The 12,070-nt window shown below is 40.0% G+C and overlaps 1 protein-coding gene across 2 annotated transcripts in view; it reads right to left on the bottom strand.

Annotated features, from left to right (window-relative positions):
* The window catches only part of LOC117160152 (uncharacterized), a 311,594-nt gene that overhangs the window by 161,103 nt on the left and 138,421 nt on the right, over window positions 1-12,070 (bottom strand). The gene's annotated exons all lie outside the window — the stretch shown is intronic.

Raw genomic sequence — 12,070 nt, forward strand, 5'->3', positions numbered from 1 at the left:
CCCTTTTCCCCTCCATGTTGAACGTACAACAACGGACAGAAAATATCGACGCGATCCAGTGAGTATTGTGCAAGCGATATTAAAGCTTTTCCACGGAACTCAGTGAACTTTTCGCGGCAAGCAGACTGTTGTAAATCGACGTAGGCAGAGGTCTGCGCCAACCTCGACGCTGGCCAAATAGAACAAAGGATATCGAATGTGTCGAGCGACAAAGCAGCGCCACGACGGTGGATCATGCGAACCATCCGCTTGGCTAATCACAATGGAGCCAGAGGTAATATCGTGTTACTTATCCGACCGTGTTCTTCGCCGGTATTTATTCTGATGAGTCTGGTTATCTCTGTTTGAGTAGCAATTTTAGACAGAATGATGATTAACGTATTAAATTTAATATTACTAAAACGGTACTACAGTAGCCCGCGAACGTATTTCGACACATTCTAGAGAACTTTTACGTATATAACACGCGTGTCGTACGACATATTTTGAAATTTCGTTAGCAATGTAACGAGACACGGCTGTCGTGATCATGTCGATGAAATTTGCGACCGATCTCAATATACAAATTACACTATATCTGTTATAAAATTAGATTTCGTGAAATATTAGCATACAGAATGTATAGCCATCTCAGGCATTGTAATTTCCAAACCTTTCACGCTGAAAAGTCAATTTTGCTTTTTTATCCTTTGCGCTATCTATCGCTCGAAATCTGCAGGTTATTAAATTTATCGAAAATTTCATGCATTTCTACATCTGCAATGATAGAGTGAATTTTCAAATCTACAACGATACTCTAAATTTCCAGACCTACGATAATACGGTATATCTACATACGCAAAATTACTGACTCGCTGGAAACTCGATAAAAATTTCATATTTAAAGATTTTATTTCCATCTAAATTGCCACCTAGTATCTAACCATGATCTTCGATGTCACTGATATGGAATCAGACATTTCTTGAATTTTCAATTCATCTAGGTTGAAACTGAAGCAAGACGCCGGTTGGAAGTCGTCATCGTGCATTAAAAAAGAGAGGGAGGAAAGAACGCAGAGGTAAAAATGTCGGAGGTAGTTGGTATTCCTACCGGAGATGTTTTCGTTAAGTTCCACCTTCATTTCTGTAAAACGTTTGCAGCACGTGAATACTTGCTTTCAAGCGTATTGTACAACTCTTAACCGCAACTAGGTCAGAGCAAACGTATATGCTGGATACTTTAATCTTTTATGTGATTGTTACGGGAATACTTGTGCTTCCCTATGTAGTTCCTCTTTGCATAGTTAACAACCTTCTCGGCAGGCACACGCGTACGCGTAAGCTTTTCTCACGAGAACTGAACAATCCCTATTGCAATTAGTGGCAATATTTTCTAATTAATGAAGTAGGACGGACTATTAATTCGGGAATTTTTTGGCTCGTTCAAAAATTTTCATTTTAGCAATTACGCGAGTTTCAAGAGATTACGATGGAATTATACAGGGAAATATAAATATTCGTAATTAATGAAATTTTAATAGGAAAAAAAAGTAGGAAATTCTTTAGATGCTCTTAGAATTTCAAGGCATTTTAGGTATCATCTGGTGCAAGTTTCAAAAGATTATAAATATTTCACTATTTAACTTTTTGAATTATGCAAACTACGACTAACGATGCTTCATTTTCATATCGAATTTTTAATAAACCGTATCATGCTGTAAAAATGTATCATTTTTAATTTATGGTATTCTTTCCACGTTGATATAAGAGAATTCCACTTTTCCATTTCTGTAAGCCGTTGAACAAGATTAAAGATTTGCCAGAATATCTTTTCAAGCGAATATTAAATTCCCTCTTCTATGTTAACCATCTGAATTAATAATAATTCTAATAATACAATTTTCGTACTACGCGATATTACCACTTCATTTTCCAATCCACTCCAATTAACTACCATATCAATTTAAAATTAGAAACATTACCATCTATATTATACCTCTTTATAGTCGAACGATAATGTTAATCAACAATCTCGTTTTCATTGTTTCAATCCTGTTTCTACAATATGTTTCTATGTTTCATATTCATTTCCTTAATTTTGCAATAATTTCATTCGAAACGTTCATTAATTCTCATAGTTCTATTGTAGTTGAATATCATTCATGTTCTTTTATAAGAGCTGCTATAGTAGAACTCCATTTATCCGAACATGCCGAGGAACAAACAGTTTATATAATCGGAGTTCGTATAATACGGGCTCTCCAATTATCCCCACTACCTAATTATTGTTCGCATAATAGGAGCTCATGTTCAGATAAGTGAACTTAAGCAACAAAAGCTTAGTCGGACATTGATGAGAATAGAGTTCTGCTGTGTTGTACTTTTACAACCAAGGACCAAAAAAGGACACGAGTACATGCAGTAATTTACTTCAGCTCGATATTACAATCCCTGAACAAGCTTGCAGCTCCGTCTCGGAGTCGTCGCCAGTATCTACGGTGTCTAGATTAGAACTTCATCGCGATGAGGAATGTCTCGACGTCTCGGGAATTAGGAAATCTTGGGATCAGGATCAGCGAAATGGCCAGGTGACCGGTTTTGCTACGCGCGTCCATCCCCCGAGGGGAACCCCTGAATTTTCGTTTTTCCGCCTGCAAGCTCAATTATCCGTGTAACGTTGCACTGTTCTCGCCGAAAGTGTAATACGGGCCGCGTAATCCAGCCTCGCGATTACGCGGTTTCTCGTGCTGCATTTCGAAAGACGACGCGTACCATTTTGCTTTCTGTTGCACGCTTGCCAATGAGAAAACCCAACTCACGGCGCGTAATTATCGCCGCAATGCGCGCAGCGTTACGAGAGTTTCGTTACACGCACGTCTCTCGATTCGCTCGACGATGTATCAACAGGGTGGAACGTGGAATTAGACAAGCTCGAAGAGAAAGTGGTGCCAGATTTTGACTGTATGCATGAGTGTTGCAGAAAGGGAGCTTAATAATAAGGTTGAACTCTGCGAGTTCGTAGTATTTTTTCGTCTCATTTTTCTTCTTCCTTCTGCGTCGTTCTTTACTCGAAATACTCTTCTCGATTTTATTTAGATCGAACAGCCGACAGAATTAATCGAATAAACAACGAATAGACCCAGAACCTATACGTTGGAAACACACCTGTCCTGCATCAATGGCCACATCTTTCCAATGTTATGAAAGCCTGAAACCAACACGTGACAAAGGTATCGCGACAATTCTACATTGTATATCAATGACAATTTGCTTTATTACACCGGTGACGCTGATAGCTAATCGGCCTCGTACACAACTGCCTATCTACGCGACGATGTATCGTGGGCTTGTCACTGCATCGTTACTTGCACGACTACAGGAATTATTTAACGTGGAACACGAGGCTTTCGCTTCGTAAGATAACGCTTGGCGATACGAAATCGGCGTTGAACTACGTTTCTCGTGCCGATTCCGGCCAACATTTTTGGTAAATGCTCGACAACGTCAGCCAGGGGAACGCAGCCGATTGAATTACAGAGAGTAATCTGTAGAGACACAGATGGTCGTGTAAGAGGGGACAGAAGTTCGTGTTGAATGAGATTAGTACCTCTAATAGCGCTACTTGAAATATTCAGAGAGGAAAAATGAACATTAATGACGGTGTGTTGCGATAGTGATGTAGGTCGATGTTGGGGAACCTGATAATAGACGGTCATCGGTTTCGTGGAACTCTGATAAAAGGTTACTTTATTTTCCTCCATGTGTATGTATATATATAAAATTTGGCGTCGATGTTGCTAGCCAAAATATTTTACATAATTGTTACTCGTAATCGGAACGATTAATATTTAATATTTTTTTAATCGTTTCATACTTTAAAAAATTCCTTTCAGACTTACCGATGACCAGCACCCATACGAGTAAAAATTAATTTTTCTATAAAAAAAGTTTCAAACAACTATTATTTATTCATATGAAACACGAAGAAGTAAGAAATTCATACTTTCCGCGACTCCTATAAAGTTACATTTACTTATTCACTTTACGTGTAAACGTATATAAAATTAGAAAATACGCTGATTTATTGGAAAATAAAATTCACCTCGCGTTACAAGCTAATTGCCATTTGTAATATTCGCTAAAAATTAGAAACAAACTAAAAGCTCGAAGGATGCATTTTTCTCGAGGTGCCTATTTGTCCCAACAAATGCACGTTGCACTCAAGACAAGACAATAAACGTAACGCGTGGAATTCATTAGGGCGCGGCTAGCTCAATTTTCTTCTAAACGTGACTTACTTAAGCCACTTTAAAGACAATTGCCGCAACCGAGTGCGAAAGATACGCGTTTTAGACCTCTCGTGCTTAATTGTACCCGCTCGAAATTAAAACCTCCCCCCACCAACGACCCGCTCTCTTCGCAACGCCACTATTTTTCATGTAACCTCTCCCTATTTTTATCCATTACGCCGCGTTAGAGGCAACGAGAATTCCACGTTAAAGCACCTACAAAGCGTTTCCTTGTATCGTACACACGGTCCGATTAATTAACTGAAATTAATTAAAACGCGCACGATAATGCGCGCCCCCGCTACGACCGGCAAAATTAAAACGCTTCGCCACCCTAATTTCCTTTTCGACTTTTGGCTTCGTAGAATACGATAGCCCATGTCCATTACACTCTTCTTCGTGGTTTAGTTCTACTTGTTCGATTTTTCAAGATGCAAATTTCATCTTTTTTCATCTTCGTGCTCCGAATTTGCGAATTTTGCGATTTTTAATTTCACAACTTACATAATTTTCTAGTCTGTGATTTTTTCATTCCTGAATACGTGAACCTTTTTAATCCTGAACCGATAAGCATAGTTTTGAATTTGTAAATTCGAAATCTACGAATTCTTGAATTACCGAAATTCTGGAATTTTGAGTGTCTAAACATTAAATTTGCGGATTTTCGTAACTCCGAACTTCCCCAACCTTCGATATTTTCCGAGTTCTTAATCTTTCGAATCGCTAAATTTTCGTTCTTTCGTACGTTTCGCCATTCGAGTCCTCTAAACTTTGATCCTTCCACTTGCTGAATTCTTGAATCCTCCGATCTTTCAAACTTTATATTTGTAGATTCCTGAATCTTTCAGTTCTTGCCACTTCAAACTCATAAATTTTGTACATCCTCGTGTCTCGACGTAAAAACGAAAAATACCAAAAACAGCCTTCAGCAAAATCGCCAATGTACTAATTACACGCGCCATCGTCATTACAATGTAACTCGCGCAACTATTGGTTGTTGACACGACTGCTAATCGATATTCAAAGCGAGTTCCCTCGAAAACTACGGGAACGTGCACTCGACTCGAACAGGGGCAGAGGGTGGAATCACTTCCTCCTCGACTTCGGCGTCGCATCGATTAAGTCGTACGAGTGGCAGCGTAGTGGCCTGATATTCAACCAGAACTAAAGGATTCTTCGGATCGAGATCAATTAAACAAATTAATCGAGCACATCTCGAGCTGATAAGTGTCGTTCGCGATACGTCTTCATTGCCAGTAGAAGGGCGCGTCTGATCGATGCGAACTAATTTGTCTTTTCCCTTACTCTCTTCGACTCTCTCTTGTTCGAATAACGTCTTTCCTCTTCTAGCTTCTACCTATAGACCTTTCTCGACGTGACAGATCCGAGAGTCTGGCTCCATTCCGTCTTCAAGTAATACCGGGATTAAGGATAAGTAACTTCGGCTGAAGTGCAATGGAAACTTTGCGGGTAACCTTACGTTCGTTGCCATCCCAGGCGTGCTCCTGATTCCGGAAAATATTTCGCGTCTCGGCTCCATACCGCCAGCCTTTTCATAGTAACGCGATATTAACCTATTTGGCGTGCAACGTTATTAAGAGTAGAGATACTTATTTTTTATACGTCTGTTTAATTGGTTATTTCCAAGGGAGCATAATTAAGGGCAAAGATCTGGGATAATCCTTTTGAGGGACGAATATTATTAAGGATAAACCAAGATCTGTTTTTATATGTTTGTTCTTATTATCTCTGGATGATAAATACTATTAAAGACACAGGAAAATAATTTTGTGATCGCAGAGGGGTAAATAATTAACCGGTTGTATTTAAGGGAATATTATTTAGCACAGAAACAGATAATTAGTCTTTCCATTTTTTAAGGATAAATATCGTTAATTATTGATTTTTGGTGGTCGAACCGTTATTAATGGTAGAACGTTTTACTATATATTTGTTCGTTTTATTTCCCGCAGGTGAGTATACAAGAATTAAATTGTGTTTCCAATATCCAATTTATAACGACTTTGTAATTATTAACGCCCTATAATCGAACGTGTTTAACGTACTTAATATTGGAATAGTAGTAGGACTTTTATTGGTTAGTTTGCACCGGACAATGGATCTTATCTAACAATGATAATCCAGAGCTTTGTTTAGACAATATTATTGTTTCGATAGGGAACAATGAGTTCCTGTAATTGTCTTGGTATTGATAGTAATCTACTGACTGTTGCAATATGATAATACGGGGCCAAGTGTATGTGCATACCTATACAATACACGTCCCATATACGCTATCTCTAACTTAAGTACCTTAACTCATTAGCTACTACAGTCTTCGTGTAGAAATCATACAATGAAATTTATTCACACTTCGCGCAGTCCAACGTGCAATTTTGCAAATTTGCAACATTCACAGCATCGAAAATACGCATCTGATATACAAATTCTTTCGCAAAACTGGGCCTAACATAGGATTGACGTAGAATTTTGAACACTCAAAAGTTCCATCGACAGATGTTGATACCAGCGTTGGATGAAATTATGGACGATATTGCTTGAAATTAATTCCGTCAGAAAGCTGTTTAAACTGGTATCCGAAGGGAATTAATACGATAGAAAATATAATATCGGTTAAAATTATGGGGAGATTGATTTTAATGCTTGACAGCGAAAAGTAAACGAAAGCTTCTCGAATCGGAAACTAGTATAGTTGCCTGTACGTCATAAACTTTACACAGTTGACATAATAATATTTGCCGACAATGAGCAGCGCGAGCAGTTCAGAAACCGGAGTATTATCCCGAGCCAGCATTGTTAACATCACTGTCACGTGTCCATTATCACGATCATTGTTTCCATTCCATATTATTCCCACTATACCCTCATCATTATTACCATGGCGTTGCTATCCACGTCGTATATTACATCTTTGAAATCCTAAACCAGCTCCTTTTTAATCCTGTCTCTATCCAGCATCTAATATCAGCTAATCTAATACTAGGATTTAAATATCCAATTATTTTAACGGTTCATTTAACTCATTAAGGTTCGACCGATGGTCTGCCATAATGTTATATGTTGAGGTTGACCGATAGAAGCGGTCAACCTAAAACATAATTTATATTCAAGAGCACAATGATATGGACTTCTTATTTCGAATTTTTTGTTTCACTAAATTCTATTCTCTTCGTAACAGCGGTCTCCGGGTCACGGATATACAAAAGTAAAGATGTAGAGTTCCTCTTGAAGTAATTACTTCAACATTATAAATTCATCAACTTCTTTATATTTCGTACAATCGTAAAGTCAAGATGGAAGAAATAATCAGGATAAAAAATATCGATACCAAATATATTTTTGAAAATGTCAGATTTCTTTTACACTTTCCTCGTACCTAGAAGATATTATTATATATATTATTTTATTATAATAAATCCTTATTATCTGAAAATATAACGATCTAACTGCGCGAATGGCGCACTTAATATCCTACACCGAGTCAAATCTCAAAGTAACCAGAACACTCACGAGTCTAACGCACTCCCATTAGACGTCCCTCCATTCTTCCACTATCACTCCATCATCCCTTCAGACAGGCCGAAACTCCTCGACTATTTCCTCTTTAACCCTTCTTACCCGCGAAAAGCATCCCTTTCGACATCGCCAGCATTTTTCCATCATCTTCAGCTCCCTGAAACCCCTGAAGAGAGGACAGGGGTAGCATTAATCCGAACGATCTAACTCACAAGACCTTCCACTCCTGCCAGAAAAAGGGCCATGTAATGATACATCATCGTATATATGTGTTTCGATTCAAACAAATGGATTGCATACAGCTAAGCTGCCCCCACGCGATTAATAATATTCCTAATAATATTTTCTATTTGCTTTTAACTTCCTGTGACCGCATACGATTAGTATTAACAACGATATAGTAACCTTTCGAGACGAATTATTTTCTGACCATGAACAAAATAATGTAACATTCTCTTTTCTTGTATTCTCTTAATAATACACCAATAAAACTGTTCGTTAACGAATAACGTTCTGTATTATTATTAACATATCCTGCAAAAGTTCCTATCCCTAGTATCTGCCCCTAAACACGCCTGAATATGGTGAGCAACATTCGAGTAATATAAGACACATTGACGACTGGGGCTACCAAGTGTCAAGGCTTCACAACGCAAAACACATATTTTTCCGACGGTTTGGCGCGAGAATAATTGATCGAGGTATTTATTGCCGCGGGATGAGACACGTCGGGTAATTCGAGAGCCGCCATCGTTGCGGATCCTATTCACACGGCAACCCGCCAGCCAGCGCCTCACGAGTGGTTGCAGCTCTGAAGCGTCCGCAACTGACAGATAGAAAGAGAGAGAGAGAGAGAGAGAGAGAGGGAGAGAGTTTCTCGCGCGGTTCCACGTTCGAACCCGCGCCGATACGCGTCCGTCACGCGGAGGAATCCGCTTCTGAGCGAGCAGACCAAGGGGGTGAGACGAAAATGTCTGAGGGGTGAGGCTCGTAACGCGACCCCGTGTCGCTTCAGCCAGTGTCAATTCCATGGTGTGTGTCTACGTACGCAAGCGATGACACCTAACCCTGTTGTCTATGGTGCTGCCTCTTGTTCGGGAGGGTTTGATGGACGGGTTCGATCGGATGAATACGTGATTTAGTTCTTTCTTTTCTTCATTTTGTTGTTTTATGGCATACTGACAATTAGGGGGTTGAATAATTATTACAAAATATGTTTCTTTCGTTTGTTTCATGGACTGTTGGGAATTAGGGGGCTAAGTAATTATCGTGCAGTTGAATAGGATGAAGTTATAAAAGCAATTGTGAAAGAAGCTACGAATTATCTTTCAATGAAAAATATAGAGGAAACTGACAATGAAGAGAATTGGGAGATACTTCATTTCCTTCTTTCTTCTTACGATTTTGTTGGTTTATAGAGTGCCGGGGTTAAAGCTATAACAATCTATAAGATGTATAAAAGCGTTTACTTGATACACAAATACACAAAATCTCCAGCTCTTGTTCCACACAATAAACTCTCATCAATGAAGAAATAAACTCTGACCAAATTCTTGACAACGTGATTCCCTTTGTCTCGCGCCTGCATCAAGATCGATATGGGGGCTCTGCTAGAAAAATTAGGATTACGTCCAAGGTCAGGCAGCAAGAATCCCTCACCAGGGATCATTCCCAAGGGGTTAGGGTGGTCGGGAGGGCTGGAACGAGGGCAATGGATACAAGGACCCGGTAAGTGTTGTCTGGTCGATCACTTCCGTCCTTTCGACGAAGCGTGACCAGTTGCTTGGCAACCACCGGCCACCCTAACGTTACTTTCACACCGAGACAGCAGGGAGCTTAATGGATACATATTGATAACATTTATGAGCCTTCCAGCTTCGCACTACAGCTCTATCGGTTCTTCTTCAGCGGGATAGAACGATTGTTTTGAATAAGAAAGATTCAAATACAAGAACCAAAATAACCAATACCAGATTGGCCACCCCAAACCGATGATATCGGTTTAATTGGAAATCGATCTGTGTTCTTTGGTAAATCAAAGAGGTCCTTCTTAGACGTTCAAAGGTTTGGATAATTGAGAAAAGCGTACTAGTCGTGATATTTATTTACGAGCGAGCATACGTATAGCAAACTTGCATTCATCACCGACCATAGCTTAACTGGTTCAATGACGTATCGTCGTGCGAACGTTTTCGGAGTCGGCCGCGTAAAAATAACCTTTATTACGTTATGTAATCATTTAGTAAAAGCAATTCCGCTAAAAGCCTGGGGTAGCCTCCGTCGTCTGCTTTTGCATAACCACGACACAGCTCGACGTCCCCTCCCTTCATCATTCTCCTTCTCCATTCCCTTCCTTTGGTTTAGCAGCAATTACTGTCTCTCTGTTTTTCGAGACTTACGCTCAAGATAATAAGCGTTACGGCAGCGGCCAAAAGGAACTTCTTAATCTTACGACGGCAGTCTTGGCTGTAGATTTCAAATTGAAAGTTTACAAGGGACCCGTACCCACCTTTTTGCCCCGTGGACACGTTTCGAATTAACTTAATTAACTCTCCGGACGACGCTGAAAACTAGCGTCGCAAGATAGAGGGACAGCGGTTAAGATAGGTTGGGTTACAAAACGGGAAAGACAGGTCTTTGGAACTATTCACGCGTTCAACACGCTTTTGCAATTGTTTCACAGTCGGAGATTAACTGGTGCCCGTTTCTCATCGGTGACTGGGTCGTTTGTTAGCCCCCAGCCAGAGTGGCGAGTGGATCTGTTACGAGAGAAGCTGATGGATCCTCTCTAAACGATACTCGGCTCTGGACTCTGAACTTTTTGAAAGCGGCTGGCACTGCCAGTTAAGTGGTAGTCTTTGTTTTGCAATAACATTTCGTGTCTTTGAACTTTGGTCTGAAATTCAGATTTCCTATTTGGTCCGTTTCTGTTGATATCTGATGAACCGATTGGGCTTCCAACAGGAATGTATATTCCCATGTAGATTCAAAAATGCTTAACAGTATATTTTTGTCCAAGAAGAATTAGAAAAAAAAGAACAATTAGTGACAAATTTAAGAAGTTTTCTAGCATCTTCGAAGGGTATCAGGTGATCGATAGCCAGTTTTACAAACAATTGTCTCGTAACGTAATACTTCTGCTTATGGCCAGTTAGTACACATAGTGTACATAAACTTTATCAGACGCAACAATCCTTATGGATAACGACGGCGAGAATTCGCGTCATCCATGAGTTTCAGAGTCAACAAGTTCAAAGTCCAACAGGGAACAATCCAAAGGTTGCCGCCATTCTCGGGTCCGAGTAACTCTAATATCGCGCAAGTTCGAAAATTACAGAAGTTCCGCAAGTTCGAGTACTTCATTCAGAAGCTCAAGAAATTCCGAAGGTTTTACCGTAGCCGTGAATTTTAAACTACCCTGATCTTACCTCCTACGAACTTTATAGAGAACTCAGCTTACAAATAACCGTGGAATATTGTCTCAAAACGCTGCAATCGGATCTATCTCGTCACAGTTACTGTTGGACACGTTGTAACAACGGATGCACAGCTTACAATCGACACCGTACACTCGATTCGAATAGTTTTCTTCTTTCTTTGATTCGACCAGATGGATTTTAATCGTATTCGTAAAAGTGTGATCGTAAAAGCGACAGTCTATAGTCTGACTAGCTGTCATCCATTCTAGAAATCCAAAGTCTACCAATCACACTTCGTATATCTTTAAAAGAGTACGCCAGTCAGAAATCTAAAACTAAATGACCAAAGAGTGACGCTCTAAAGTCTAGCCGGATCTTCGTAATCAATGTTTCAGATACCGCGGTTAGAAATAAAGTGGCAGACCAGGCAGGCAGCTGGTCAATGACACGGATGGGGTACTGCCGTTGCAGCGTAAACACAAATAACACGATTATTAATTCAGCAGCGGACTGGAGCACACGTTACGCGTCGTTTGCGTGGTCATTAGGCACACAACGAGTGCGGATCGATCGAGCCACTCTACGTGTATACTAGCCGCAATTACTCCACCGTTATATTAGCTACTCTGTCCTGATAGATTACCGGACAAACCAGCAAGTCGATCCCTTCAAGATTCGATAATGATTTATGGCCATTCAATCTTCTTCCTCTCTTTCCCTTCCTTGGGTTCATTCTTCGGTCTCCTCTGAGGCGTGACTTTGTTGGCTGTCATGGACGCGATATATGTCCGTGTCATTTTCGATGCTTCACGATAACTGTTCGCAATCAGGATAAAGTGCGTGATG

Source organism: Bombus vancouverensis, chromosome 16, assembly GCF_051014615.1.
Source record: "Bombus vancouverensis nearcticus chromosome 16, iyBomVanc1_principal, whole genome shotgun sequence".
NCBI lineage: Eukaryota > Metazoa > Arthropoda > Insecta > Hymenoptera > Apidae > Bombus > Bombus vancouverensis.